Source organism: Cricetulus griseus, chromosome 2 (assembly GCF_003668045.3).
Source record: "Cricetulus griseus strain 17A/GY chromosome 2, alternate assembly CriGri-PICRH-1.0, whole genome shotgun sequence".
In the NCBI taxonomy this organism is placed as follows: domain Eukaryota; kingdom Metazoa; phylum Chordata; class Mammalia; order Rodentia; family Cricetidae; genus Cricetulus; species Cricetulus griseus.
Window position 1 is genome coordinate 407,994,558 of NC_048595.1, and position 25,596 is coordinate 408,020,153.

The 25,596-nt window shown below is 39.5% G+C and overlaps 1 pseudogene; it reads left to right on the top strand.

Annotated features, from left to right (window-relative positions):
• LOC100755218 overlaps positions 1-25,596 on the top strand; it is a 105,402-nt pseudogene that overhangs the window by 75,719 nt on the left and 4,087 nt on the right.

Here is a 25,596-nt window from a genome sequence, read left to right on the forward strand (position 1 = left end):
ATTTTACATGATATTGCTAAATTGCCTTCTATTTATTTATTTATTCATTTATTTATTGGTTTTTCGAGACAGGCTTCCTCTGTGTAGCTTTGGAGCCTATCCTGGCACTTGCTCTGGAGACCAGGCTGGCCTCGAACTCACAGAGATCCGCCTGCCTCTGCCTCCCGAGTGCTGGGATTAAAGGTGTACGCCACCAACGCCCAGCGCTAAATTGCCTTCTATAAGTATTATATAATTTTATAAATCACCAGAAACAGATGACCCCACCACACACACCCACACATACCTTCTGTGGTATGTTTTGAATGTTCTTTACATTCAACAGGTTAAAAAGACATTGCATAATATCTTAATTGGATCTCTTTTATTATGAGTGAAGTTGACAGCTTTTGTTATATTTAAGGAACAATTATATTTTTTTAATGAGAACTATCTGTTTTCATTCTCTTTGCCCAGTTTTTTAAAAGTAGGAGCTAAATTATTTTTCCAGTTGATTGAAATAAGGTCAGATTTTAAAGCATTGGGTAAGGAAACAACTAATGAAGAGCACTGTGGCAAAGTTGACTTAATAGTGGGTTATTCATTGTACAAGCTCTTCATCTATGGAGCTGTCACAGGTTCTTGATATAAGTTGGTAATGATGCTCCCTCTGTTTTCTACATTTGCTTATAATGTGTGGAAGGTTTTTGCTAATTTGTTTACTTGTCCATTCATCTTTGCTTTACAGAAGATGTCTTAATTTCACTTAAAGGGCTAAGGACTTGCCTAGTGTATGCAGAACCTTGTATTCTTTCCGGAGTGCTGTAAAGTTATAAAGAAAAAAAATAGAAAAATTCAGAACAAAAACAATACTTCATGATATTTAAGCTTATCTTTCCTACTATAATTTCAGGATTTTAAATCACCACTACACAGCCCTCTGCTGTATAATTATAAATGAGTTGTAGTCTATGACACTTAAAATTCCACCATTTTGCTGTGACGTCTTTGATCTTCCATACATTTTTGATACATGCACAAAGCTTAGGTCTGCTTTGTGGGGTGGGGCATTCCATCATCCATCAAAACAGCAATGTTCGAACTTTTTAAAGTTAACAGAGCATGAATAAGGAGAAGCTAGACTTGAAAACAGAAGACTAGTTTTTGGAAAATAAAGTCACGAACTACCAAAGCACATGCAGAGCCAAGGAGATGTAGCTATTAAATCAGTGTGGCAAGATGGCAGCAAAATCAGTGTCTCACAGGTGCTGTCCTCACCTCCTTTTCTTAGTAGGTACAGGCAGTCTTTCATGGCACCTTGTAGAATACTGTTTCAGACAACCACTTTCAATAACCAAGAGTGGCACATTCGCAATGCTTGGTTAAAGATTTGGTTGGGAAAAAAAACAGTAGGACATGTGGCTGAAAGGAGGTGATATTAGGGTCTTAAACACACATTGATCGATGGAGACAATGAAGTTTTTATCTTTAAGGTAGAAAATGGCATCATAAGGGATGTGTGTGGAGAAAGGGGAAGGTCATGATGGAAGGAAGAAAATAAACTAAAGCCACAGTGGTGCTCCAAACCAGAGGGAAGCTAAACAGGATGTGTCTGAATTAAACCCATTAGAACTTAGAAACCAATTAGTTATAAACACTGAGAGAGATGATAAAATTATAAGAAGATTGACACCTCTACCTTGGGAGTGTAGTGGTGTGGGGACCCAGACAGAGAACGTAAGACTGTAAACACATTTGAGGATGAAGACATAGTAATAATAGATAGTTTGGTTTTGGATTTCAGGTGTCAATGCAGTATTGGGCACATTTGGACTGCTGCCATTTGTCTATCATTGGGTAAATACTATGGGCATTTGGAAATAAAGAGAAATTTAGTTGACTAAATTTGTGAATTCCCAATATAAAAGTTCACTACCTGAGGAGTGATCAGAAGAAATGAAATTGCAAATGGGGAGAGGGAGAGAGAAAGATAGGGGAGGGAGGGATACAGAGAGGGTAGGTTGCACAACACCATAACAGCATAAACTAGCACACAAAGTCTAGAGGGCTATAACCATATGGTTTAGCATAGCCTCTACCTGCCAGCACCAGCGTATTATATTTAGGATTGGGCTTCAGAGCTTCATATATTAAAATCCTGGAGAGTATTCAAAGTGTAACAAAGATAATTAACGGATTAGGAAAGAAATAGCTGAGATATGAATGTGTGCTTGAGTCAATTTGAAGAAAAGAAAAAATGCTATCTTCATTCAAAATAAATAAGTGAATGTCATGGATTTATGTCTCTAGAATTCAGTGCAAGAGAGGAAGGGATAAAGTTGTAAACTAAGATGCATGAGATGTAGCATGAAACTTCCTTGGATGGAGGTTAAATATCAGCTGGATTTGGCTGCTTAAGTGGTCTATAGGTTGTGAAAACTTTTATTTGTGGTGCAGAGAGTTACATAGAAAACATTATGATTAGCAGCACTCTGTAGCTACAGACTGAGGGTTCCAATCCTTCCAGAAAAGTCCCACTACAAATCTTGGCTAAGTAGGTGCCAATAGACATAAACTACCCATTTTTAGAAGGTTGAGTCAGGGTCCCTTCAAGAACCAGTCCTGTGTGTGTGTGTGTGTGTGTGTGTGTGTGTGTGTGTGTGTGTGTGTGTGTGTCTGTGTGTCTGTGTGTCTGTGTGTCTGAGGACTAAGAATGCAAGGCCTTTCTCATGCTATGCATGGGCTTTCCCACTGATCTAGTCTACACGGTAATGAATGCACCAGGCTAGTGTTAGGTGTTATTGCCTTTCAGGTATCTATGCAGTGTACTCACCTTATCTGAATCCTGTCTCTTGACATACTCCCCACTTCCTGGGCCCTTTGCCTAATTGCTCTTGTTTCAATAGCTCTGGCATCTCAGAGATTAGTGTAGAACACTAGAGAATCCTTGTACTAAACTAATGAAGTCCCAGAGTGTTGTTCATATATTTTAAAAATAACACATGGATTATTTGTAGCTTTAATTTGTACCAATTTTATTGGGAATGAAATTACTCACAGACTACTGTTTCCTGATGAATCTCTACTAACATGGTAAGAGAGCACAACAATCAACATAGGTGTTTAACAGGGATTTGTGGCACAGACAGTGGTCTATTTTATTTGCTCAGACAGATAATATTAGAATATGTATCACTTAAGTAGCTTATTTTTGTACATGCAACTACACCATGTATCCATAATTGTTTAATAATATAAAACAACTCAGAAAAGAGACCGTTATAAGAGTATGTTTTTAAGACATATTTAGAATTAGAAAGTATTGCCATATATATTGTGAGGTTTGTTTTTTTGGTTTCTGATTTTTTAAGGTGATATTTGGTGGAGTTCCCTAGGTACTGAATTGAGCATAGGACTAAGCTTAAGTAGTTTATAACTTTGTAGATGTTTATGCTCATTGGAAAGCTACCTATAGGGTAGGAGTCATTTTCTTGTTGTTATTATCTCATCATACTTGCCAGGGGCTTGAGGACTTGGGTATGGTCTCCAGCAAGAGCCCACATGTCCAAGTTCAACAAAACACCCTGATAGAATTGTTTCAATTCTCCAGATCAAGATGGCAGCAGCAGAAGATAAGAGTAAGGGAAAAAAGATGTAGAACCAGCATGCTTGTAAAAGACCATTTCATTGGTAAAAATTTTCATCAACTTGTTGATGCACAAGACTGCCAGAATAAATGGTTAACTATGAAGTGACTAAACGTCGAGACAAAGTTTAACTTGGAAAGATAAATGATAAAAGGTGGAGTTTTGGAACTGTAAATGTATAGGCTGACTTTGGTGACTTTGAAAAGAGGTTAGGAAGGGAGGGGAAATCCAGAGCATTCTGAAATGATGATGACGATGATGATGATGATAGTGATGATGGTGATGGTGATGACGATGTCTTTTGAGACACCATGTGGTTATGTAGCACAGACTGGCCTTTAACTCATGGTAGACCTCCTGCCATAGCTGGCAACAATACTAGATTGAAGGTATGCGCCACTATGCCTGGTATCGCACTTTCTTTATATTTTCCAGTACTCAATATTGAGCCCAGGCCTCGTGCTAGACAATATTTTGCCACTAAGCTGAAATCCTAGCCTCTGTTTTTGTTTTCTTGAACAATCACCTATTTTGTAACAAATCCTATGGTCCACTTAGAACACATGACAACTGTGATTAGAGCTTTCCAAACATCTGCCCATGACATCTTCATAAATACCCTGTTTAGTAAGGAACAGTTTGTAGATAAGAACATGATGGTTGAAACAGTGAAATGGTTTCCCATGCTGCATAAATGGAAGTGATGGATTCAAAGCCAGGCCTACCTGGTCCTTAGCCAGGACACTGTACTGTGCATTATTGCATTCTTCCATCGCACGGCCTCTTACATCATGATAACTATAATTTCTGACAAAGAAAGCAATTTAGAATTTACCTCTTTAACGTCAAACTTTCTAACATTCTCAGAATGTTTTGGGTTAGGTGAATATCATCGGTGTGAGGTCAGGGTTAATAGGTAACATACTCCAACCAACTAGTCATCCTCACATCTAGGCAGAGGAAAAGATAATTGGGAAAGGCATTCAATGAGAATGCAAGAATTTGTAAAAAATAAAGTGTGGCAAATGTGACAAACTGACTTGTGAATAAATTCCAAGAAAGTTTGGACATCATTGGAGCTTTGGGCTTGAGGAATGGGTGAAAAGAGCAGCAGCTAGAGGCTCTGCCCAAGTGACATTAAGTGGTCATGACCTGGGTCAAGTTAGCTAAGCCCCGAATCATGACTGGAAGAAGTCTGAGGAAAGCATACGTGAAAGTCTTGAGTCATGTCCCTTAAAGCAGAACTGCTCTATGACTTAGTGTCTGTAAAAACAAGGAATCTTCTTATTTATTACTTCTTCCCTAGTCAGTGCTATGTAATTTAAGTGTAGGTATGAGATATTCCTGCCTGAAAGTGTCCTGTATGTATGTTCCCTAAATGAGACAGACCACTGCGAACCAAATGCTATGGAACAAGGTTATGGAGACGGAGAGTTCTCTTTACTTTGGTGCTCCAGCTAAAGGTTGATGTGATGCATTAACTGCATGCTTTAGTTTTCAAGCAAAAACTTGCCCAAGAGAATAAAACACTTTAAACTTTATAAAATAGTTGTTGTCAATTGGTTTTCAGTGCCAGGCATTAGATCTAGCACCTCACATATCCTAAGCACACACTCTACAACTAAGGTACCATGGCCCCCACCAGCCCCTTCAGTTTTAAAGGGAATAATGAATCTATATTTCATACATATTGACTTATATTATTTTTTTTGTTTCTCAACAAGATTTTTCATTTTAATGCTTGCAAATGAAAGAGCCACAAAACATTGTGAATTTGCATCTAAAATGGAAAAGTATTCCATGAGAATAAAGATGTTTTGGTCATTCAAAAAGAGAGAAAGAGAAGGAGGGAGAGAGGGAGGGAGGGAGGGAGGGAGGGAGGGGAAGGGAAAAAGCAAGCAAGCAAGGAAGGAAAGAAAAACTGGCCCAAAGTTTCCAATGTTAAAATGAAGTCATCCTTATTTTCAAAAAAGTCTATGATCAGGAAAAACAAAGGAGAAGAGCCATTCATCCCTCAGAATCTCATGACTCAATGTAAGGCAACTGCAGATATAGAATGGTCACTTCTTTGCATGTATAAAAGACGTAAGATGTGCTAGCTGTCTATTTGGGAAGAAGAGAGAGTGGACACTTTCTCTCAAACTTCAGAAAGTTAATTTGAACGGGAACTAACATTTGAGAAGAATGCAGCAAAGCGTGGAAGAATTTAAACCCTGTTGACAACTTATTCTAGTTAGCCACCTGTGTAAGGAGTACACCCTCACCACCCTGCATCCTCACCCCACATCCACTTAGTAAGGACCAATTCTTTCTTTCTTTCTTCCTTTCTGCCTTCCTCCCTTTTGTCCATCCTTCCTTCCTCCCTTTTGTTCTTTCTTTCTCTCTCTCTCTCTTTCTTTCTTTCTTTCTTTCTTTCTTTCTTTCTTTCTTTCTCTAGTAAGGACTACTTACTTTCCCGGTCTTTGGGTTGGGAAACAAACCAGGAAGCACATGTTTAAGATAAGGTCTTTGTCCATTGGCTTTTTCAGTCAACACCAGCAAAGCACAGATAGCAAAATGGAAGGAAACTCAGTGGTGATAAACTTAAAATTTTTAAGGAAAAAAAAAAACTGTAGTGAGCTGGAGATACAGTCTAGTGATAAAAAGTTTGTCTAGCATGCATGAAGTCCCAAGTCTGATCTTTAGTGAATGCATATACATAGTCTCCACCCACCCTGTGTGTGTGTGTGTGTGTGTGTGTGTGTGTTCTCGAGTACGCGTGCGCATGCACTTGCTTGTGATGTGTGTGACATGCTTTGTGAATATCCAGGTCAGAGGACAACTTGTAGTACTTATGTCTCTCCTTCTACCATGTAAGTTTGGGGGAATTGAACCCAGATCATCAGCTTTAGTGGCAAGCATCTTCACCCACTGAACCATCTTGCCAGTCTAAACACTACCCCTCACACTAACCTCATTTTTAAAAAAAGATCTATGGAAAAGCTATCAATTTAAGTAACCATGCAATTTGCATGAATATCTTGATACTGACTTTACTTGAACAACATATGGGGAATTACAATCTTCTCAGAACTTTAAATCCTTTCTAAGTTAGTCACTTCTTAGCCTTCCTAAACTTGAAATTAAAAATTTCTAACTTTTCCTTCTGTTTCTTTTTTTTTTCTCTTTCTATTGTAGACACATCACTCTTATAACCAGAGACTGTTCATGGGATAAAAAGATCTCACTGAGATCCAGGTAGTGGCGCTGCTTTGCAATGAATCCAATCATGTCTTGGGGGTGTGGTTACATGAAAAGTACTTTGCACTTTACCTATTCTCTCTTGATGCCTTTGTTCCTATCATTCTCTGATAAACAGATAAGAACAGGGGTGTGGTGATGCACAGCTTTAATTCCAGAACTCAGGAGGCAGAAGTAAGTGAATCTCTGTGAATTTGACAACAGCCAGAGACTGTATCAAAAAAGAAAAGGGATAATAAACACAATTTTAAACTAAACATAATAGAAGTTATTTTTTCTTGGTTGCAATATAACTATTACCAGTCTAGATAATTACCTTTAAAAAAAAGTCCCAGAAACTTTTAAATTCTGTGGAAATTAAACTTAAAAAGCTTCTTTTCAAAAACCAAGTCATACCTCTTGATTTTAGGAAAGGTTTCTAGTGACTCTTTCTACAGAGCTGAGATGTAGCTGCATCCCACTGGAGAATTGCTGTGGTACTGACAAGAGTGCACAGGACACCAGGTAAGATATTGCTGATGGGTAATAATTTCCCTGGGCAAATTTCCCCCCAAAGACATGATTTTTCCATATAAAGTTGCTCATCTGTACCCCAGGCCCACAAACTGACTGGCAAATTTTATTGGCAGGAAAACTGATAAATAGTTGTAGCCTGGAGATGCAGTTTCTCTTTCTGCACATAACTGTCTCCCCACATCCCTTGGCTGTTTTTATCTCAAAGCATTAATCTCTGTTTCCTGGGGGAAAATATATTCAAGATGATGCATCAGTAAATTCTCCACCTCTCAAACATTTGCCTTAAAATTGCGTTTTTAAAATATCACCTTTCTATACCAAATGAAGGCCTTGCTGTTTCCTAAGGGGTCACCTAGCTCAGGAGGGTTTGGGTTTGTTTGTGTGCTTCTGTGTGGATTCCAAATTGCTCTGATGCCTTTGAGGAGTTCAGTCTTGGGCCATCTCAAAAAACATTTTGAAATTGAAGGTTTAGAAATCTGCATTGGGCCAGGTGTTGGTAATGCACACCTTTAATCCCAACACTGGGGAGGCAGAGACAGGCAGATCTCTGTGAGTTCGAGGCCAGCCTGGTCTACAGAGTAAGTACCAGGATAGGCTCCAAAGCTACACAGAGAAACCCTATTTTGGAAAAAAAATAGAAAGAAAGAAACCTGCATTGAAAAGAAACACCCTCCACCCAGTTTCCAATGATTCATAACAGTATAGCAGTGAAGCAGAAAAGCTATGGTTTCAATAATGCTCCATTCTTCCATCTTAAAGTGGAGTAAGTATGTAGATATTCATTTAAAGTAAATGTTATGTGTGTGCACCATTCTGTGTGGCAGAGAACTGCTGATGGAATTTGGGCAGCACCAAATTTCTCATCATTAGCAGTACACCACAAGGACAGTTGTACTATTTATCCCCACAAAACGAGGAGGAGATTCTTCTAAGCCTACCCATTCCAACCTGCTGTGCTAGTCCACAGCTAGACATTGCTTTGTAGGGTAGGAAATGAAATGAAAAAGGAATTGGAAACAAGACAGGTAAACCCAGGAGAAGAAAGATGTACACAGTCTGTCAAAGGTCAGATGCTGCACTGAGAATCTCTAAGTACAGAGGAGCAGTAAAAGCTCACTGAAAAGAAATAGGCACTGTGAAGATGAGAGTGGATGGCTTTCAACGTCAAATGGGGCAGTCTTCATACTTCTGGTTGCTTTTTCTGTGTGAACAACATATTTAGGCCTCAGCACAAAGAAGCATTGGAACACATTTTGTTAGTGGACCTTTGGTATCAAAAGCATTTAGAGAAATGGGTAATTTGAGTGAGACCAAAAAAAAAAATTGCCAGCAAAATCAGTGTCATTTCTAATTCATTTGCCAAAACTATAATTAAAGCATGTAAGAGGATGTTTAAAAGCTATAATTAAAGCATACGTTGGAACAGTAAACATTTATGGACTATTCATCACACATAAGAGACCAAGAGGTACAGATGTTGCCTCCATCCTGGGAGCTTATGAGAGAATCCTGGATGTTTGACAAATTGTCTGTACTTTAAACATGTAAAATTCTTCATATATATTCTTAGTCACAGGTCCTCCATGGAAGGACACATTGGACCAAAACCCTTGGAGCCTTTGCTATTTCCTCTTTTGTGTTGTTTCAGTTCTGCAGTTCTGGACATTGAACCCAAGGGCTGGTACATGCTAACATGCTAAGTGCTCTACCATGTGTCTAACTACCAGTATTCATCCTTTTTTTTTTTTTTTTTTTTTTGGTTTTTTGAGACAGGGTTTCTCTGTGGCTTTGGAGGCTGTCCTGGAACTAGCTCTTGTAGACCAGGCTGGACTGAACTCACAGAGATCCGACTGCCTCTGCCTCCTGAGTGCTGGGATTAAAGTGTGCCACCACTACCTGGCTTTTTTTTTTTTTTTTTTTTTTTTTTTTTTTTTTTTTTTTTAATTTGGTTTCCCTCTAGGGAGGTCAAAACAAATGGCTAGCATTTTAAACCATTGCACAGATTATCATGGTTAAATTCCTCTTACAACCTTAGTAGGTTCCTCTTGTCTTGACCAATGTCTATACCCACTTGGATTCATTGCTAGGTATCTGTGTGATATGTATTGTGATGTGATTGTGTGATATGCTCTCTTAATCCACTGGTTGATGCTCTGGTAAGCATGAGGAATTCAGATTGAAACAAAAAAGCCTCTATGTCATAAAATGCACTTTCTAGTAGACAAATAAAGGCAAAATACTTGAAATTAGTCAGTCACAACTTCTGACAAGCTCTTTGAAAGATGAGGACAGATGGTTTGGGTAACACTGCTTTGAGTAGAAGCATCGGTGAAGGTCTGTGAAGAAAAGTAAAATAGTAAGAGTAAGAGTAAGGGGAAGGGAAAGGAAAAGGGAGGAGAAAGAGGAAGAGGAGAAGGAGGAGGAGAAGGAAGAAGAAGGAGGAGGAGGAGGAGAAGGAGAAGAAGGAGAAGAAGAAGAAGAAGAAATCTCAAAACATGTAAATTAGCCTAATGAAAATAGAGCTAATTCCTAAGTTTTCTAGTCAGAAGTCCTAGGCCCTCTGTTTGTTCCATCCAATTTTATCCAGTCTAATGACTGCAAGTATCTTCTAGATGCACCTAAGATGCTCAGTTTATTTTTATTTTTATTTCCTGTCTCAATGGTATCTTTAGGATATAACCTGTGTATTCTGTTACTGTTGTGGTTTTAGAGAAATATCCTTCATTTAGGTTCCTGTGTTTGAATGCTGGGTCTTCAAGTGTTCAGTCATTTTGGGGGTTGTGGAACCTTTGGGATGGAAGGCATGACAGGCAGAGGTAGGTTGCATGATACAGGTTTTCAAGGTTGTCACCCAGCTTTGATTCTGGTCCCAGCTCTACTTCAGACCCTCACACCTCTGCCTGAGTCAGAGCTGTCCCAGCTGTCATGACTACCCTGTCATTCCCCGACACTCTGGACCAAAAAAGCAAGACTCCACTCTGTTAAAAGCAGCTCAAGTGTTTAGTCATTGAAATGTGAAACCATCATCTTTAATACTTAACCCCTCTCACCGAGCTTTCACTTACATATTGCAAATTATGAAGTACCCATCCCTTACTCTCACCTCCATTTCTTTTTCTTCAATTTTCTCTCTTTTGGTAAAAGATTATTTCATCTGTATGCTCCATACCCATATCTCAATATCAGAGATAAATTTCATCCATCTTCTCCTGCCACCACTTCTCCCATTGTCACATTTATGTTGAATTTAACAGCAGCACCAGTAACTGCAAGCTCAGTATCTACATTTATAGATAACCACAAGCTGAGCATAGCATCTAATGTTGGTCAGGGTGTGTCATGGGTTAAGGGCTCTCTACTTACATAAGGACTCACACCAATTCTCTTTTATGGGCCAATAAAACCATCAATAATTAAATATTAATTTGTTCCTTTGGTACCTAACTGGAATGGATTTGGAGAAGAAATATTTCCACTCTATTGATGGAAGAATGGAAGTAGTCGTTTTATTCAATAGCTATATTGCAAGTGTCAAAGTGAATCTCCATTTAGAAAACCTTCAATATAACTTAGCTCTAAGCTGTATATTAGTAAGCATATTTTTTTTTCTTACAATATCTTCAAAACAAAATGCTGTTTCAGTTTAGAGAAGTGTGTGTGTTTGTGTGTGTGTGTGTTATGTCATAAAACTTATGCACTCCAGACAGGTGTTCTAGCACTGAGCTACACCTCTGTCCATCAAATTATAGGTGAAACTTTACCCTAATTCAGTCTATTATCATTTACTTGAAGTTGCTGATAATCCTGGGAATGTTAACTCAGCAGTAGAGTTAACTTATGTGATCATGGATTCAGTCCTCAGGACCTTAAAATACAAACAAAACACACTTGCTGATAACCTGACTTATTTTATGTCAGTGTTGTCAAATGCATCACAAAGCATGGTATAGAATGGAGATAAATTGACCCTTGCTAATCTTTGATTTGAAATTATTTGTAAAAATTTCCCTAGAAACAGTTCAATTTTGGGATTAAAGGATATATAGCCGAGCCAGGTGGTGTTGGTACACACTTTTAATCCCTGCACTCAGGAGGCAGACATAGTCTGGCAGCCTGGTCTACAGAATGAGTTCCAAGACAGCCAGGGTTACACAGAGAAACCCTGTTTTGAAAAACCAAAATAAATAAATAATTTACTAGACTATGCAATGCGGTTATATTTTTGGTTATGAGCCTAGCCTTTAATGGATGGATGAGCCATCTCTCCAGTCCACAATGTGGTTATAATATCTGTTTTTCTTTACAACAGAGATAGGAGGGAGTATTGACTTTACTAGAAGATCAGCCTTACCATTATAATGCAGTGAGGAATGCAGACATTTAGGAATGTACTGATTGTTACTAATAAACTATAAAGAGCAAAACAATTCAAATGTCTTCACGACAAAGGGAGAGCTTCAGTAAATGCTCAGTTACTGCCGTGTGGATGAGCACTTACTGTTTCTACAGAGCATGGTTCCTGATGTTGCTCCTTCCTACTGTGATGGTGTCTCTTACTTTAGGGATAGAATTTTCGTTGCTGGGACTCTGGAGGTCAGAGCCTCTATTTTCTATGTTGGCTTTGATATTGCAAAAGAAGAATTCCATCAGGCTTTTCATTTGCAGTAAAATTACTTCCAAAGTTCATCTTTCTGTTCTTATCAAAGTCTTTCCAGGAATTCTTTGGAGTGGAAGGTCTAATGCAAACCATGTTCCCAAGCCACCCTTCTAACTTCTGTAAAGTTCTAAAACTTTATCTACTAATACCAGAATACCTGTTGACAATCCCGGGCTTATCTTTTCCTCCTGAGTCTGGACCCTTGTCTACTTGAGAATTTGGACTCTTCCTCTGATGATATGGAAACAGCACTTTTTATTTTGAAAGCGCTAATTAGCTTTGATGTGGTCAAGTTTACTCATTTCTCAGCTCATGAGCTGAAGTAAGGAAGTAACGTGACCCTCTTATGTGTGAGCTTAAAACATAACATCCTTGGCTTTAAAATTGCTGTATGCTAGAGGAGCCAGAGTTTATATGTTTAGAGATATATATGTTTAAAGTAGACTAGATTCTTTTTGTAGAAATAGGAACTCAGGTCTTGGAAGGCATAGACAGTTGCAGATCATTTCTGCTTTTCTACTGACATACAAAAGGGAAGTGAGTAGGGCAACTGAAAAATAATGCTTTTTGGTCCCTACATTCATTTTCCTCTCTTATATTTCTTTGATTTAAACCTTTCACTTTCTGAATCTCATAAAAAGTAAAGTGATAAAGTTAAAGATTAAAAGAAGTAGACTAGAAAGTTCCAGACTTATACTCAAAATACAGGCTTATTTTATAAATACCACTTTGCTGTAACTTGATAATTCCCAGATTTCCTTTTCTTTACTTCTCTTAATCATGACTACATCTTCATGTTTGGTGGTAGAACAGTAATTGTCCTAACATGTATCCCAAAAGTACATTCATATTTATACTGTATAATCTCTTTTCATTGTTTTTTGTTGTTGGTTCTTTTGTTGTTGGTTATTTTTTATTTATTTTTGTCATGGAGATTGAAGCAAAGCTTCCTGAATGCCAGGCAAGGGATCCACCACTGAGCCATGTTTCCAAACTTCTTTTTACTTTTTATTTTGAGTTAGAGTCCCACTAAGTTGTGCAGACTAGCCTTAACCTCACCCTATAGTCCATGCAGTTCTCAGGCAGTTTTGCTACCTGAGTCTCTGAATAGTTTAGGTGACATCATGCTTTCCCCCTGGGCCCAGCTTTATTTGGCATCTTGGTACTCTGGTGGCTTTGCCTCTGAAAAACTGGTTACTTTGTGCTCCTGATTAATAATGTGTTTTAAACCTTGAGTGCCTATTTTCTTAAGAGTTCTCAATGTTCTTGTATTAAAATTTAACTTTCCTCTTTTTATTAGACTTGCCTCCCTATAAGCTACGATTCTAGTTATTCAGCTTGATGTGCCACCTTTCGGCTTCTGGTCCTTGTTAAATGGCTTGTAATGATTTTATTTGATTCTGCTCACTCCACAGTTTGAAATGTATCTGACACTGGGGATCGGGCTCTCGGGGCCTTCTGATACTAGTAGGTGGATGGGAAGTGCGAGAACCCATCTGGGTAGAGATGCTTTTGACTCTAAAGAACAGAAGACCTGCTTAGAAGTCACTTAATCAGTGAAGAATTACCTCACTTAGCAAGTCTTCTCAAGGGAAGGTAGTTCCATGGTTGAACAATTAATCTGATTGTTCAATACCTGATGATTTCTCTGATGTCTCTTCTTCTATTTTCCCAAATTCTGGGTGTTGCTCGTCCTCTTGGGTGAGTGATTTCTAGTGTTCTCATGTAGTCCCTAAATTCACAGTCAGAAAAGGGTAATTTCTGTTAAGGAAGTCCCTTTGGCTCCTTGGACAGGCACATCTCACATGTGTCATCCAGAATTCATTAGTGAATGAAATGGGACAAAGTATCTCATAAGCTGAGGGCATCAATGGTCCCTGAACGTGAAGCACAAAATCCTTTCTTGTCTTTTTTATTTCACTGAAAATGCAGAAGGGGCCATGGTGTGTACCTCTGCCCATAGTTTAACAGCAATTAAAGGAGAGTCACCAAATTGTGCTAATGTTTACATCCTTCACTAACAGGTGCCCATGTAAAGTCCCATGGTTTGATTTTTTTCAGTGCGTGCCATCTCATCTCAGCATCCCTAGCAATCCTGTGAATCATGAGGTGAAATGTTCACTTTTTTATAACACTTGTTTTCCCTCTGAAAGACTAACAAGCAGAATGTGGCTGCTCAGACGTGGGCCTTTTGCAGATATTTCTTGAACATGAATAAGCTAAGCCTGTCAGTTCAAGGAAAACAACTGGCAGTGTTTGCCGCAAATGATAAAATCCCGCTTTCAGAAGAAAATTAGAGTGCTGGAGAACTCACATCCTCTGGGAGCTTGGCAGCTTCCCAGGACTGAGAGACTTCTCTGATGAGCTGAGGAGATTGGTGGCGATATTAACCAGACTGATATTTTAGATGCTGTGATGAAATATATCAACATTAGAAAAATAGTGTGACCCAGTGAGCCAATATTTTTCCAATGGGCTGATGCAGGATACAGAATCATACTTGAGTAAAATCTGAAGGTATCAGTGTGAAAAAACTCACTGATTCCTTTCCTGGTTCTAGGTTGTAATCAACTTTCAGGAAGCTACTGGCTCTTGAATGTAACTGTAATGTTAAAGAAAGATATCCAAAGACAATGTGGAAAGCCTATTACAATTCTCCTTCCTTTTTAAATTAAATGTTTATATGAAAATAGCAAGAGTCTATAGCATCAGCTTGAGACCAAATCAACAGATTGGATCCAACACTAAATATGAGAAACCATGTCTTCAATTAATAAGATGAATGATTTTCCTTATTATAAAAACTAAAATTATTTCTCTATTAAGAATTATGTAGGATAATATATGACATATTTATTACTTGACTTTCTTTCTTCCTTCCTTCTTTTTTGAGACATGATTTCTCTTTGTGTTATAGGCTGGCCTGATTTGGAACTCACCATGTAGTTCCACCCTGGTCTCAAATTTATGACAATCTCCTGCCTTAGCATTTTCAATTCTGGGATTACAAGAATGAGCCTCCCACTTATCCAGTTTATATTTACTTGTAATGAATGAAATTCTCATGTCATTCTAAATATTGATAAAAATAATCCATGTACCAAATGCACTTTGCAGTCTTTAAGAGTCATAGAGACTGGAAAGGGCCCTAAAACCTGTATGTTTGCAAACCACTTAATTTAGCCTAATTGAAGAGAAACCATTTAGAGTTTCTGCCTCCTATATGGTAACATGATTTCTGTTGTCTCCATAAAGTCAGGGTTCTATGAAAAAGGAAAGGAAGAAGGAGCTGGTGAGCCAGTGAATGGCTTCATGACACAGCAGCCACCTGTCAGGATTAAAGCGAAGGAGAATTTTCCCATTGCCACATGGCAGCCATCACATTGCAACTGCTTTTGTGCAATGGTGACAAAGGAACAAAGACCTTACATTGCAATGCTCCTTGGCTACCAGATTCAGGGTGACACTTACTTCATAAGCAGCACATCCACGGTGGACAGAGGTAGTAGGTAGGGTCCTGTCATGCCCATTGGGATTGGCTTATCCCTATAGTCTAGTTCCTAAAGGCAATAATGGGTTTTTCTCCACACTGAGTGAGTTTTGTTTCTTTCCTAAAGAGTATAAAACAGAGGCATCTCCTACTGCTATCCTATACCCTAATCTTAGGTCTCAGCTGTACCTCGACTTACCTCCTTGCTTCACAAGTTGGCCATGGATATTTTGAATGATGGACTGGCTATTATTCAAGAAAATAATTGAGTGAAGCAAAGTAAACTAATAGAATTAAATTAAAAGAATATTGGTATGACATGAGCATATAAAGATGGTAAAGAAAATAGTCATGAGAATGTGTAAGACCCTGTTAGAATGACTTCAGAAGCTACATTGATCACCCATTAGTCATGACTGGGGACACCATAGGATTAGTGTTTTAAAAGGGGATTTCTCCTTTGGACACACTGAATAGAATATTTTGAAAGGTTGGTGGTAGAAATGTCTACTTGGTATTTGGAAAGAAGGTCTGACCTTTACGAGAGAGACTAGGCTCAGAATATAGACTTTGGAATATTCAATATAAAGTACACAGCTGAGGTTGTAGAAGTTGCTGAGGTTTCTTTTCCCCTGACACATACTAAGAAGTGATAAGGCAATCAAAGTTAGGAAACGGGGATTGGAAGAGTTCGCTGTTCAAACTAAAAGTATTTTTAAAGATGTTAAAGGAATTTTCTAAATGGAGGGCATTAGCTGAGATTATAGCATAAAATGTAAAAAATTCAATAAAATTTGACAAGAAGTCAATAAATACTTTTTAAAATAAACTATTTTAGGGCAGTTTAGAGCTATAGAATATTATAAATATAGTATAAAAAGATCCTATATGCCAGACTTTCCCCTATTATTAACTTCTTACACTAATACATGTTTGCTACTATTATGAACTAATGTTTATTTATTTTCTACATCTATCTTTATCTGTCTGTCTGTCTGTCTATCTATTTATCTATCATCTATCTGACTAGAGACCTAGAAAGATCCTGCTGTGTTGTGCTGGCCTTTAATTCCGTGGCTTAAGCAGTCCTTCTGCCTCAGCATCCTGATTATTTGGTACTCTAGGTACACATCACTGTACCTGGCTCATGCAGATACATGTTTTGATTTTTGTTTTTCTTGAGATAACATCTTACTTTGTATTGCTGGCTGGTCCAAAACTTGTTATGTAGACCAAGCTGGATTTGAACTCATACTCATAGAGATCCATTTGCCTATCAAAAGGATAATTTTCATGTGAGCCTGCTAAGTTGCTTGGGACCAAACCCATAACATTACAGCTGCTCTATACATGTGCTCCACCACATAGTACACCTTCTACCCTGACGTCCAGTTTCAGTACGTCATTTCAGAGGCATATCCACATCCTGATATATCACTATTGCTGACTTTGGCAGCCAAACTGAGAGCATCTGTCAGATTCCTCTACTAAGGAAATAGCTGCTCTTTCTCCTCCTTGCCTTACTCTCTGAAAGGAAGTTACCAAACATGGCCCCATCTAATGACAGGAAAGTTAGATATAACCTCTTCACTGGAAGTCCACATCCATCATTTTAAATTCTACATTGAATATTTGTCTCTTCGCCACATTTGTCAGTTACTCAGTCGTTTGTTTGTATCAGTCCAGACTCAGGCGTATTTATTTTAAACTTGAGTTATAACATAAAACAAAATTTGACTTCATCGCTTAAGTCCTTTCAGATTTCATCCCGGGAGCTCTCTCTGTTGGCTCCCTTGTCTCTCATAGACGCTCATTTAATTAGTGAAACTCCTCCCTCAGCATTGTACACACAGGCAGTGTCAAGGAGTGTCCCCATAGTGAAACACTAGGACCCTTAAATAATAAGGGAAGGTATAATACCATCCTCAACAAGCTGTAATCTTATAAAAATGTAAAGGGATCAAAGCTGTAGTTAAGCCATGAAAGACTGAAAATATTTCTTTGTTTGAAATCTCAGAGTGGTCAAATTGAATGAAGGATGAGGATGTCACTTAAAATTTCTATCTGATGTAGTTAAGGGAAGTAAATTGTTACTGTCTGTTCTTACTGCTTTTATTTTGGCACACATCATTTTTTTTTTCAAACAGCAAGTAATGTGGTAAACGTTAATTATGATGCGAGTGTGCCAGAATTTTTGATGTTCTCAAAACTCCTCTGTGAACGCCAACCTTGCAGGATTATAGAGAAAATGATTTGATTTTAGGCCTCATTTAAATTCCTGCAAAGACTTGATCTTGGGAAATGCTATAAAAATGTTTTCCAACGAATAGGTAATTTTTCTCACAGTGAATGTCCTTTAGCATTAAAGCAAGTTTGAAATACTTAGGAGACAGAAACCTGTACTCATTTTTTTTTGTTGTTGTTGTCCCATCATTTCCTTGGTCAGTTGGTACAGTTTTAAGTTTTTACTGGGAGCAAAAGAAATTCGAGTGAGTTGGATGTGTTACTGAATAGGATGTAGACAAGGATGAGGAGAGAATATTCATAGCCCATCCTGTACATATGTCATCAGCCATATTTCCTGGATTTGGGTCCAGAGAAGCCATTTGCAGTAGCCATTCCAGTAGAGTTTAGGAAATGCAGTCTTTTTGCTAAGCACTGTAAAGGATACTGAAATGCTCCTACATTGAACCAGACACAGCCCCTGTTACCAAGGAGTTGGTGAGCATAGGACACATCCCAGTTAACAGAGGGTGTAGACAAATAAACCCTGGGTGTGAGGGATGTGCTGTCATGGGGAGTCTAATTGCTAGTGTGTAGGAGGACTCCTAAACCAGAATTGGTCTGTGTAGGAAAAAGAGGAAGGACACTAGAGCTATATTTCAACAAAGCCCTGAAGGACAAGGGAGAGATGGAGGGAGTGCAGGTGCTGAAAACACAAAAAAGCACTGCATTTTAGGAAACAGAGCAAGTCCTTCAGTGTGGTTGGGTCAGAGTTCAAGAAACACATTGTTCACACTGCAAACCACAGGTAGAACTGTGTGAAGAAGCCAGTCCAGTTTTAACACGCTTCTTTAGCCCATATATTTGAAATGGTACCTCAGTATATAACTGCTATGAAAAACCATTGAGATTTTTTCAACTTTCTGTTAAATTTTAGAAATTAAGTATGTTTCACATTGTGTATCAGTTTGGACTACCCACATTTCAAGTGTTTGGTGGCCAGACCTAGTAGACTGACTCACGGCTGCCCTATCAAACACTCCAGTTTTGGAGTGAAATAGTAAGAGATTAATCTGCAGGGCCACTTCAGGAACAGCCTAGGTCAAATGTCTGTCAGCTCAGTTGCTCACTTGAAGGACTGTGGGAGGTCCCGAGGAAGCTTATTGAGGAAAGTAGTGGATCAAGTTACTGACTTTGTGCAGGATAGATTGGAGGCGGGCTTTATCAGGGGACAGCTGGTTCTAGATTAACACCTAACTTCTAGTAGGGGAGTGAGTGGGTATAATGAGATGCAAGAGTCTAGTCATGCAGGTCAGCTGGTGTAGTGGTGGCATGGACCTGGGATTCCAGCTACTTTCAAGGTTGGGGTGGTAGGAAGATGATTGGAGCCCAGGATATCCAGGCCAACAAGTGTGTGTGTGTGGGGGGGGGGAGAACTGTAAGACAGGAGCATAAAGGTATTGATAGAGTGTAGACCAGAGAAGACAAGAAGGATTACATCCCTTCTCTTTCCCCTCCTCTACCCTTCCAGGAAGTATGATAGAACTATTCTGAGAACTAGAGCAATGGTGTGTATCAAGCAATGAAGTGTGTACAACTGAGTTGCTGGTGAGACAGCCCCTTGTAATGTTCGTATCTAAAACAGAGATGAGTGTCACCAGCCCATAATTAGTAACTGAAATCATGGGACTTGCTGTAGTCTGGATGTGGTTTGTCCTTGAAACCACATGTGTCAGAAGCTTGCTGCCCAGTGTGGTGATGTTGAGAGGGCTTTAGACTTTTAAGAGGTAGGGCCTCATGGGAGGTCATTTGGTCTTCAGAATGTCTCTCAGAAGTGATTAAGGCACTTCCCACAGGATGGTGATTAAATGCCTGTGAGAATGTTGTTATAAAGAGCAAGTCTGGCCCCAGGCCCTTCCTCGTTTGGGCTGCCCACTTCACTGTGTCTTCTCTAGTGCAAATATGCTTCCACCATGCCCTCTGCCATGTCACAGCTCACCAAAGGGGCTCTCACCTGAGAACAGTTCCCTTGGACCACCTGATCTTGAACTTTCAGCCTCTAAAACAGAGCTAAACAAACCTCCTTTCTTCCCAAGGCACCCAAACAGGGTTTCTCTGTGTAGTTTTCTAGCCTCTCCTGGCACTCACTTTATAGACCAGGCTGGCCCCGAACTCACATAGATCTGCCTGCCTCTGCCTCCCAAGTGCTGGGATTAAAGGTGTGTGCTGCCACTACCCAGCTGATCCCAACTCTTAAGCATGCTAGTCAAGTACTCTGCTACTGAGTTATATTCCCAGCTCCTCCAATCTGATATTTTAAAAATAGTTTCTGAGGAACTGATTTAAAATGCAGAATCTGGTTCTCACTCCTCAGTGTCCTGGGAAGGTGGGGTTCTGCATTTTGAATATGAGTCCTTAGAAACAGGATGCAAGTGGTCTTCAGAACACCCTTTTACCAACACTGGTAAGCGTAGCAAATAAAAGGACTCAGAGAGAGTGCCTGCTCTACAGGGCTGGGACTAAGAGCCCGTGAATCAACTAGGAAATGAACCACTGGGGAGGTTAAGGGACACCAGAAAAATGCTGTCTGCTATCGAAATTGCAGAGTATGGCAGACTATTCCTAAGAGGAAGTGGGCTCCATGATGGAGGAAAGGGGGGGCAACCAGGGAGGGAGCACCCCAGCTTTGGCTACCAGTTTCAAGTATCTATTCTAGGCATATCTTCTCATCCCACTAAACTTATCAAATTCCTAAGCCTCTGAGGGAAGGAGTTAACTGCCTCGACTATGATAGAGAAATGAAATGGGCTATCATTTAAAAAGTGACAAAATGGTTTAGTGACTAAGGTCGACAGTGACAGTCTGGGAGCTGTGGTAAGAGAGAAGCCCCACTTCCATGGGTGACTTGGAAAGGGTGTCAAGTAGATACAGAGGACAGTTTTTAGGAAACTGTGGCTATGAGGAGGGAAGAGAAGGCCTCATGCATGGATGGGTGCTCATGGGAAATGCTGAGGGATGCAGACCCTCCTGATTTCATTTTTCCCTTTGTTGAGAGAGTCAATGCATAAAACCATGGAGTTGCCTGTGCTTCCTAGGATCAGTTATTAAATAATATCAATGGCAATCCACTTACACATCCTTCCCAGTCATACAATGTTCCACCAGACTGTGTCTTCTTTTAGCAATTCTTGGGATAGATAAACTACCATTTTACAATACATTCAGTCACCTTTTTTACCAATGGTGACCGTGAAGTGTCAAGCTACAGTAGTGTGGAATTGGATGATAAACAAGACAAGACTACAGTTTTGAAACTAAATTTCTCAGTTACCCTCTCATCTTCCTCTACTGGACAATCATCTGTAATTGGCAGAACTCACCTATCATACCCCAAACTGGCCAAATTACTTAGCCATGGCTAGCTGACAAATCAGCTATGTAGTTCTGACAAATGAGATGCCTTCAACAATGTTCATTCTTTTGTTTTCTCTCTACTGCTTGTTACTATCCGTTACCTGGTTGATGTAGAAAGTCAGATTATTAGCCACTACACTTGTTAGTTAACATTGCTAAGTATTATCTTCGATATTGTACAAGTGCAGTAAATAAATTAAGAGATGTTCTTTGCTCAGTACAAAAATTTACGTAAAATGAGATATAGATAGGACCATGAGAGCCTTACTTCTAAACACAGATGAAAGTTTAATTAGGCTAATTATAAATTAGTTACTTTAAAATTTACGAAAAGAGAGTGGATCTACTTTGAATCAGACAATTAATTTCAAAATAGCATCGGTATCATCTTTAAGGTGTGTCTGTAGCTCCACCCATGACCAATCTAACTGCTTTATTCCTAAGAAAGTTTGTTGGGTAAAGCGCTTCCCTTGCAAGCAAGGGGACCTGAGTTTGAACCCCAGAACCCATATTAAAAAGCCAGATGTGCTGATGTGTGCTTACAGTCTCAGTGCTGGGTGTGGTGAAGACAGGTGCATCACAGCCAAGGGCTCACTGGCCAGCCAGCTTACCTGATAAGCTCCAAACCAAAGAGACCCTGTCTCAAAATAAAAGCAGATGTGACACTTCTGATTGTCTACCTATTTCTTTTCGATTACACACACACACACACACACACACACACACACACACACACACGCGCGCGCACACACACGCACAGGAGTGTAGGGAGGACACCAAATTGTGGTTGTCTCAGAAGCTCTCCAATGACAACACTATTGTTTCCTATATGAAGTTCTTACTTAAAATCCAAGAAGAAAATGACATAATGTTTCTCCTTCCTTCCTTCCTTCCTTCCCTCCTTCCTTCCTTCCTTCCTCCCTTCCCCTTCCTCCCTCCCTCCCTCCCTCCCTCCCTCCCTCCCTCCCTTCCTTCCTTCCTTCCTTCCTTCCTTCCTTCCTTGCTAGCCCTGGTTGTCCTGGAGCTCATTCTGCAGACCAGGCTGGCTTTGAGTTCACAGAGATCAATCTGCCTCTCCATCCTGAGTGCTAGATTAAGGGTGTGTCACACTACTGCCTAGAATGAAATTAAAAAACAAAACAAAATAAAACTAAACTAATAAAAAGTCTTTAAGGATTAAGGAATACCTTACAACCTATATAATAACCCTATGGGGTTAAGGAATAGCAATGGCAGAGATATGTTTAACATCCCTTGGGTCCCGGGGGTCGATGCCTAGCACAAAAACAAAACAAAACAAAAAAACCTCCACAGAGCCCTATATGATAATGTACACCTGTTATTCTAGCACTTGCAGGCTGAGGCAGGAAGATCAATGTGGAGAACCTACTGGGCTACATCATGAGTTATAAGCCAACTTATGATATGTAGTAAGAACTTATCTCAAAAACCAACCAAGTAATAAACCAACCAACCAACAAAAACTCTATATAATCATTTATGTGGTATAATAAATTCCAACTCAACAAATACTATATTGACTAGTATATTTGTTTATTTTATATTTATTACAAAATTTTAGTCTATTTTCTTTTATCATATATTTATCATCCCAAATACACACTATGTCCCACCAAATATTAACTAGCCATTCCCTCAGTATTTCCCTTTTATACTAGCCCAGCCCCTCTTCTATTTCCCATCTTTATGAATTTCCCATTGTAAGAATCTCATAGAAGTAAAATGCAATAGTATGTTTTTGACTGCCATGTTTCACTTAGCATAGTGTTTTGGGGATTCATTCATCTTATAGTAGGCATTTCTATTTTAATCTTGCATGCTAATGTTAGTTTATTTGTTATATTGAATCCTCCATCGAAATTTAATTAACTAAACCCTGTGAAAGTATGGCCCCTCTTAGAGATAATGAAGATGAAGTTGGATGACCAAATTAAAGTCACAGGCACAGAGTAAAGTTTATCTTTAAATTAGATTCTACCTCTTCAACACTTCCCACTTCTAACTTCAGTTTTCTAATACTGCTATAACATGTTACCATAGATGTGGTGTCTTAAAAAAATTATCTTACTGTCAGGGGCTTGGCTTGGGCATCCTTGAACAAAAAGCCAGGTACAGCAAGGCCACCTTTATTCTGGAGGCTCTAAGTGGGAGGATCCAGATCTTTTATCGTTGTGAGCTTCTCCAGGCTGCCCACATTCCATTTCTGTAGAGGTTCCCACATCACTGGCCATTATTCTTCTAGCCTCTTTTCCAAATACCTCGGGGAGTAGGGCACATCAATGCAAGTGTGGGAATCAGAGGACAAAGTGCAGGAGTTGGTTCTCTCTTTCCAACATGTGGGCTCTGGAAACCAATTCTGGTAGTCAAGTTTGGCAACAAGCACCTTTGGCCATGGAGCTGTCTTACTTTTCCCCTTACTGTTATCTGCTGAAGACTCTCCTCTTCTCCCTCTTTCTTTCTTTCTTTCTTTCTTTCTTTCTTTCTTTCTTTCTTTCTTTCTTTCTTTCTTTCTGAGGGTTTAATGTAATTAAATTAGGCCCTTAATTCTATAATCGGCTTTTATTCCTTTTTAATTTAACATACACACAGGCCTGTGGATTACAGCAAGGGCATCTTTGGGAGGGGTCAGGCCTCTTCTGCCTACCACACTAATCTTCCTTCTTGCAGTGGCTCGCACCACCTGCCTGCTTTAAATTCTTCAGAGGCTCTTAATGCACTCTCACATTCAGACGCCTTGATATGGTACACAAAGGCCCTGCTCACCAGGCCTGTCTCATCTCTCCTAATCCCCCATGCCAAAACATTAAAATAAAACCATGAAGGGTGGGGAGGGGAAGGCGGAGAGGGAGAGGAGAGAGAGAGAGAGAGAGAGAGAGAGAGAGAGAGAGAGAGAGAGAGTTGTTTCAGTTTCTTATTCTGAAAACTATGCTTTCTTTCACACTACACGTCTGTGTAGATCATTTCCCAGGACCCCATGTTTTTACCTGACTCTCCTCCACTCACCCTTAAGTCAGTTGTCACATGCTACTAATTCCAGGAAGCCTGAGTATAACCCATTTTTACCTCTGCTGCCATAGCAACCACACCTATATCTAGCCTAGCATTTGCCGCTCTATGCTATAATTACCTCTTTAATTACCTCCTCCACGAGACCATAAGCTATTTATAAGGGCCAGAATCTCATTTTGTCCACCCTGGTATCCCAGCTACTTAATGCCGTGACTTGCATGTAATAGAAGCTCAAAGGCGCGCTTGAGGGTTTATCTATCGCTCAGCCCTGGTCTGTTTTCCAAGGCAGACTAATGACTTTCACTTTAAATCTGCTTGGGTATATTTTAGTGAACCCTACCGAGGCCTGATTGAGTTGCACACTAAGTTGCTCATGTTTACGTTTGTGGGAGTAAAGTTCTTCCCACACACCAGATCTGCTTAATTTTTAATATAACTTTACTGATATAAATACATACTTGAAAGACAAGATCAAATTGCCATGATAGGGAGGAAAGCTTTCAGATTAATGTAAAGCTGGATTGGCTAATTAACATTCTGATTTAAAAGACAGAAGTGAACATGACCCTCAGATTTGATGTAAGCTAGTGAAGCTGAAGATAAATCGAAAAGAGAGAACAAAAGTTCACCAGACGAGCATTTCAATGTGTTTTTGTTTTCATTCTTTATTTCACTTAACATTACATCTAAAATTTCCATTGGCCCACATCATTTATAGACTGGCCAGTGCCAGTTTATGGGTTCCTTTTCTTTGCTGTTCTAATGACCATTTCAGAGAAACTGTCCCAATATCTTCACAATTATCAGGCCTGGCACAGTCACACATGTCTGTGAGATATGGGTGCATGTATGCAGATATGCACATACCCATAGAGGACAGAGGCCATCCTCCAGTGGTGTTCCTCAGGTGCCATTTGTCTTGGTTTCTGAGACAGTCTCCCTCTCTCATTGCCTGGAGCTTGACAAGTAGGTTAAGATGGCTAGCCAGGAAGCAGCCATCTCTGCTTCCCCAGTACTAGGCTACAGGTATGCACCACTACAGGTGGATTTTTCACTGGGTCCTGAGGATCAAACTCAGGTCTTCATGTCTGGGTGGTGAGCACCATAAGGGCTAAGCTGGCTGTGGGCCTCTGGCACAGACAGTCTTGATATCAGAAGCAGGAGTATAGGTGCCATCTCAGGAGCCAGGCGGTTAGCACTGGGATCCTGGATCTGCCATCATGGTATTGTAATTAAATGGACAGACATTGAACTATCCACTCCACAGGGTTATAGAAGGAAGGAATTCTATTTAAAACACTGAAATGTTGCCTGATACTTTTAAAACCACGTAAATGCAAGTGTTTATTGTGGGAAGGTAAACTATGAAATATAACTGCTTAGGGGAACAATGTCCTTAT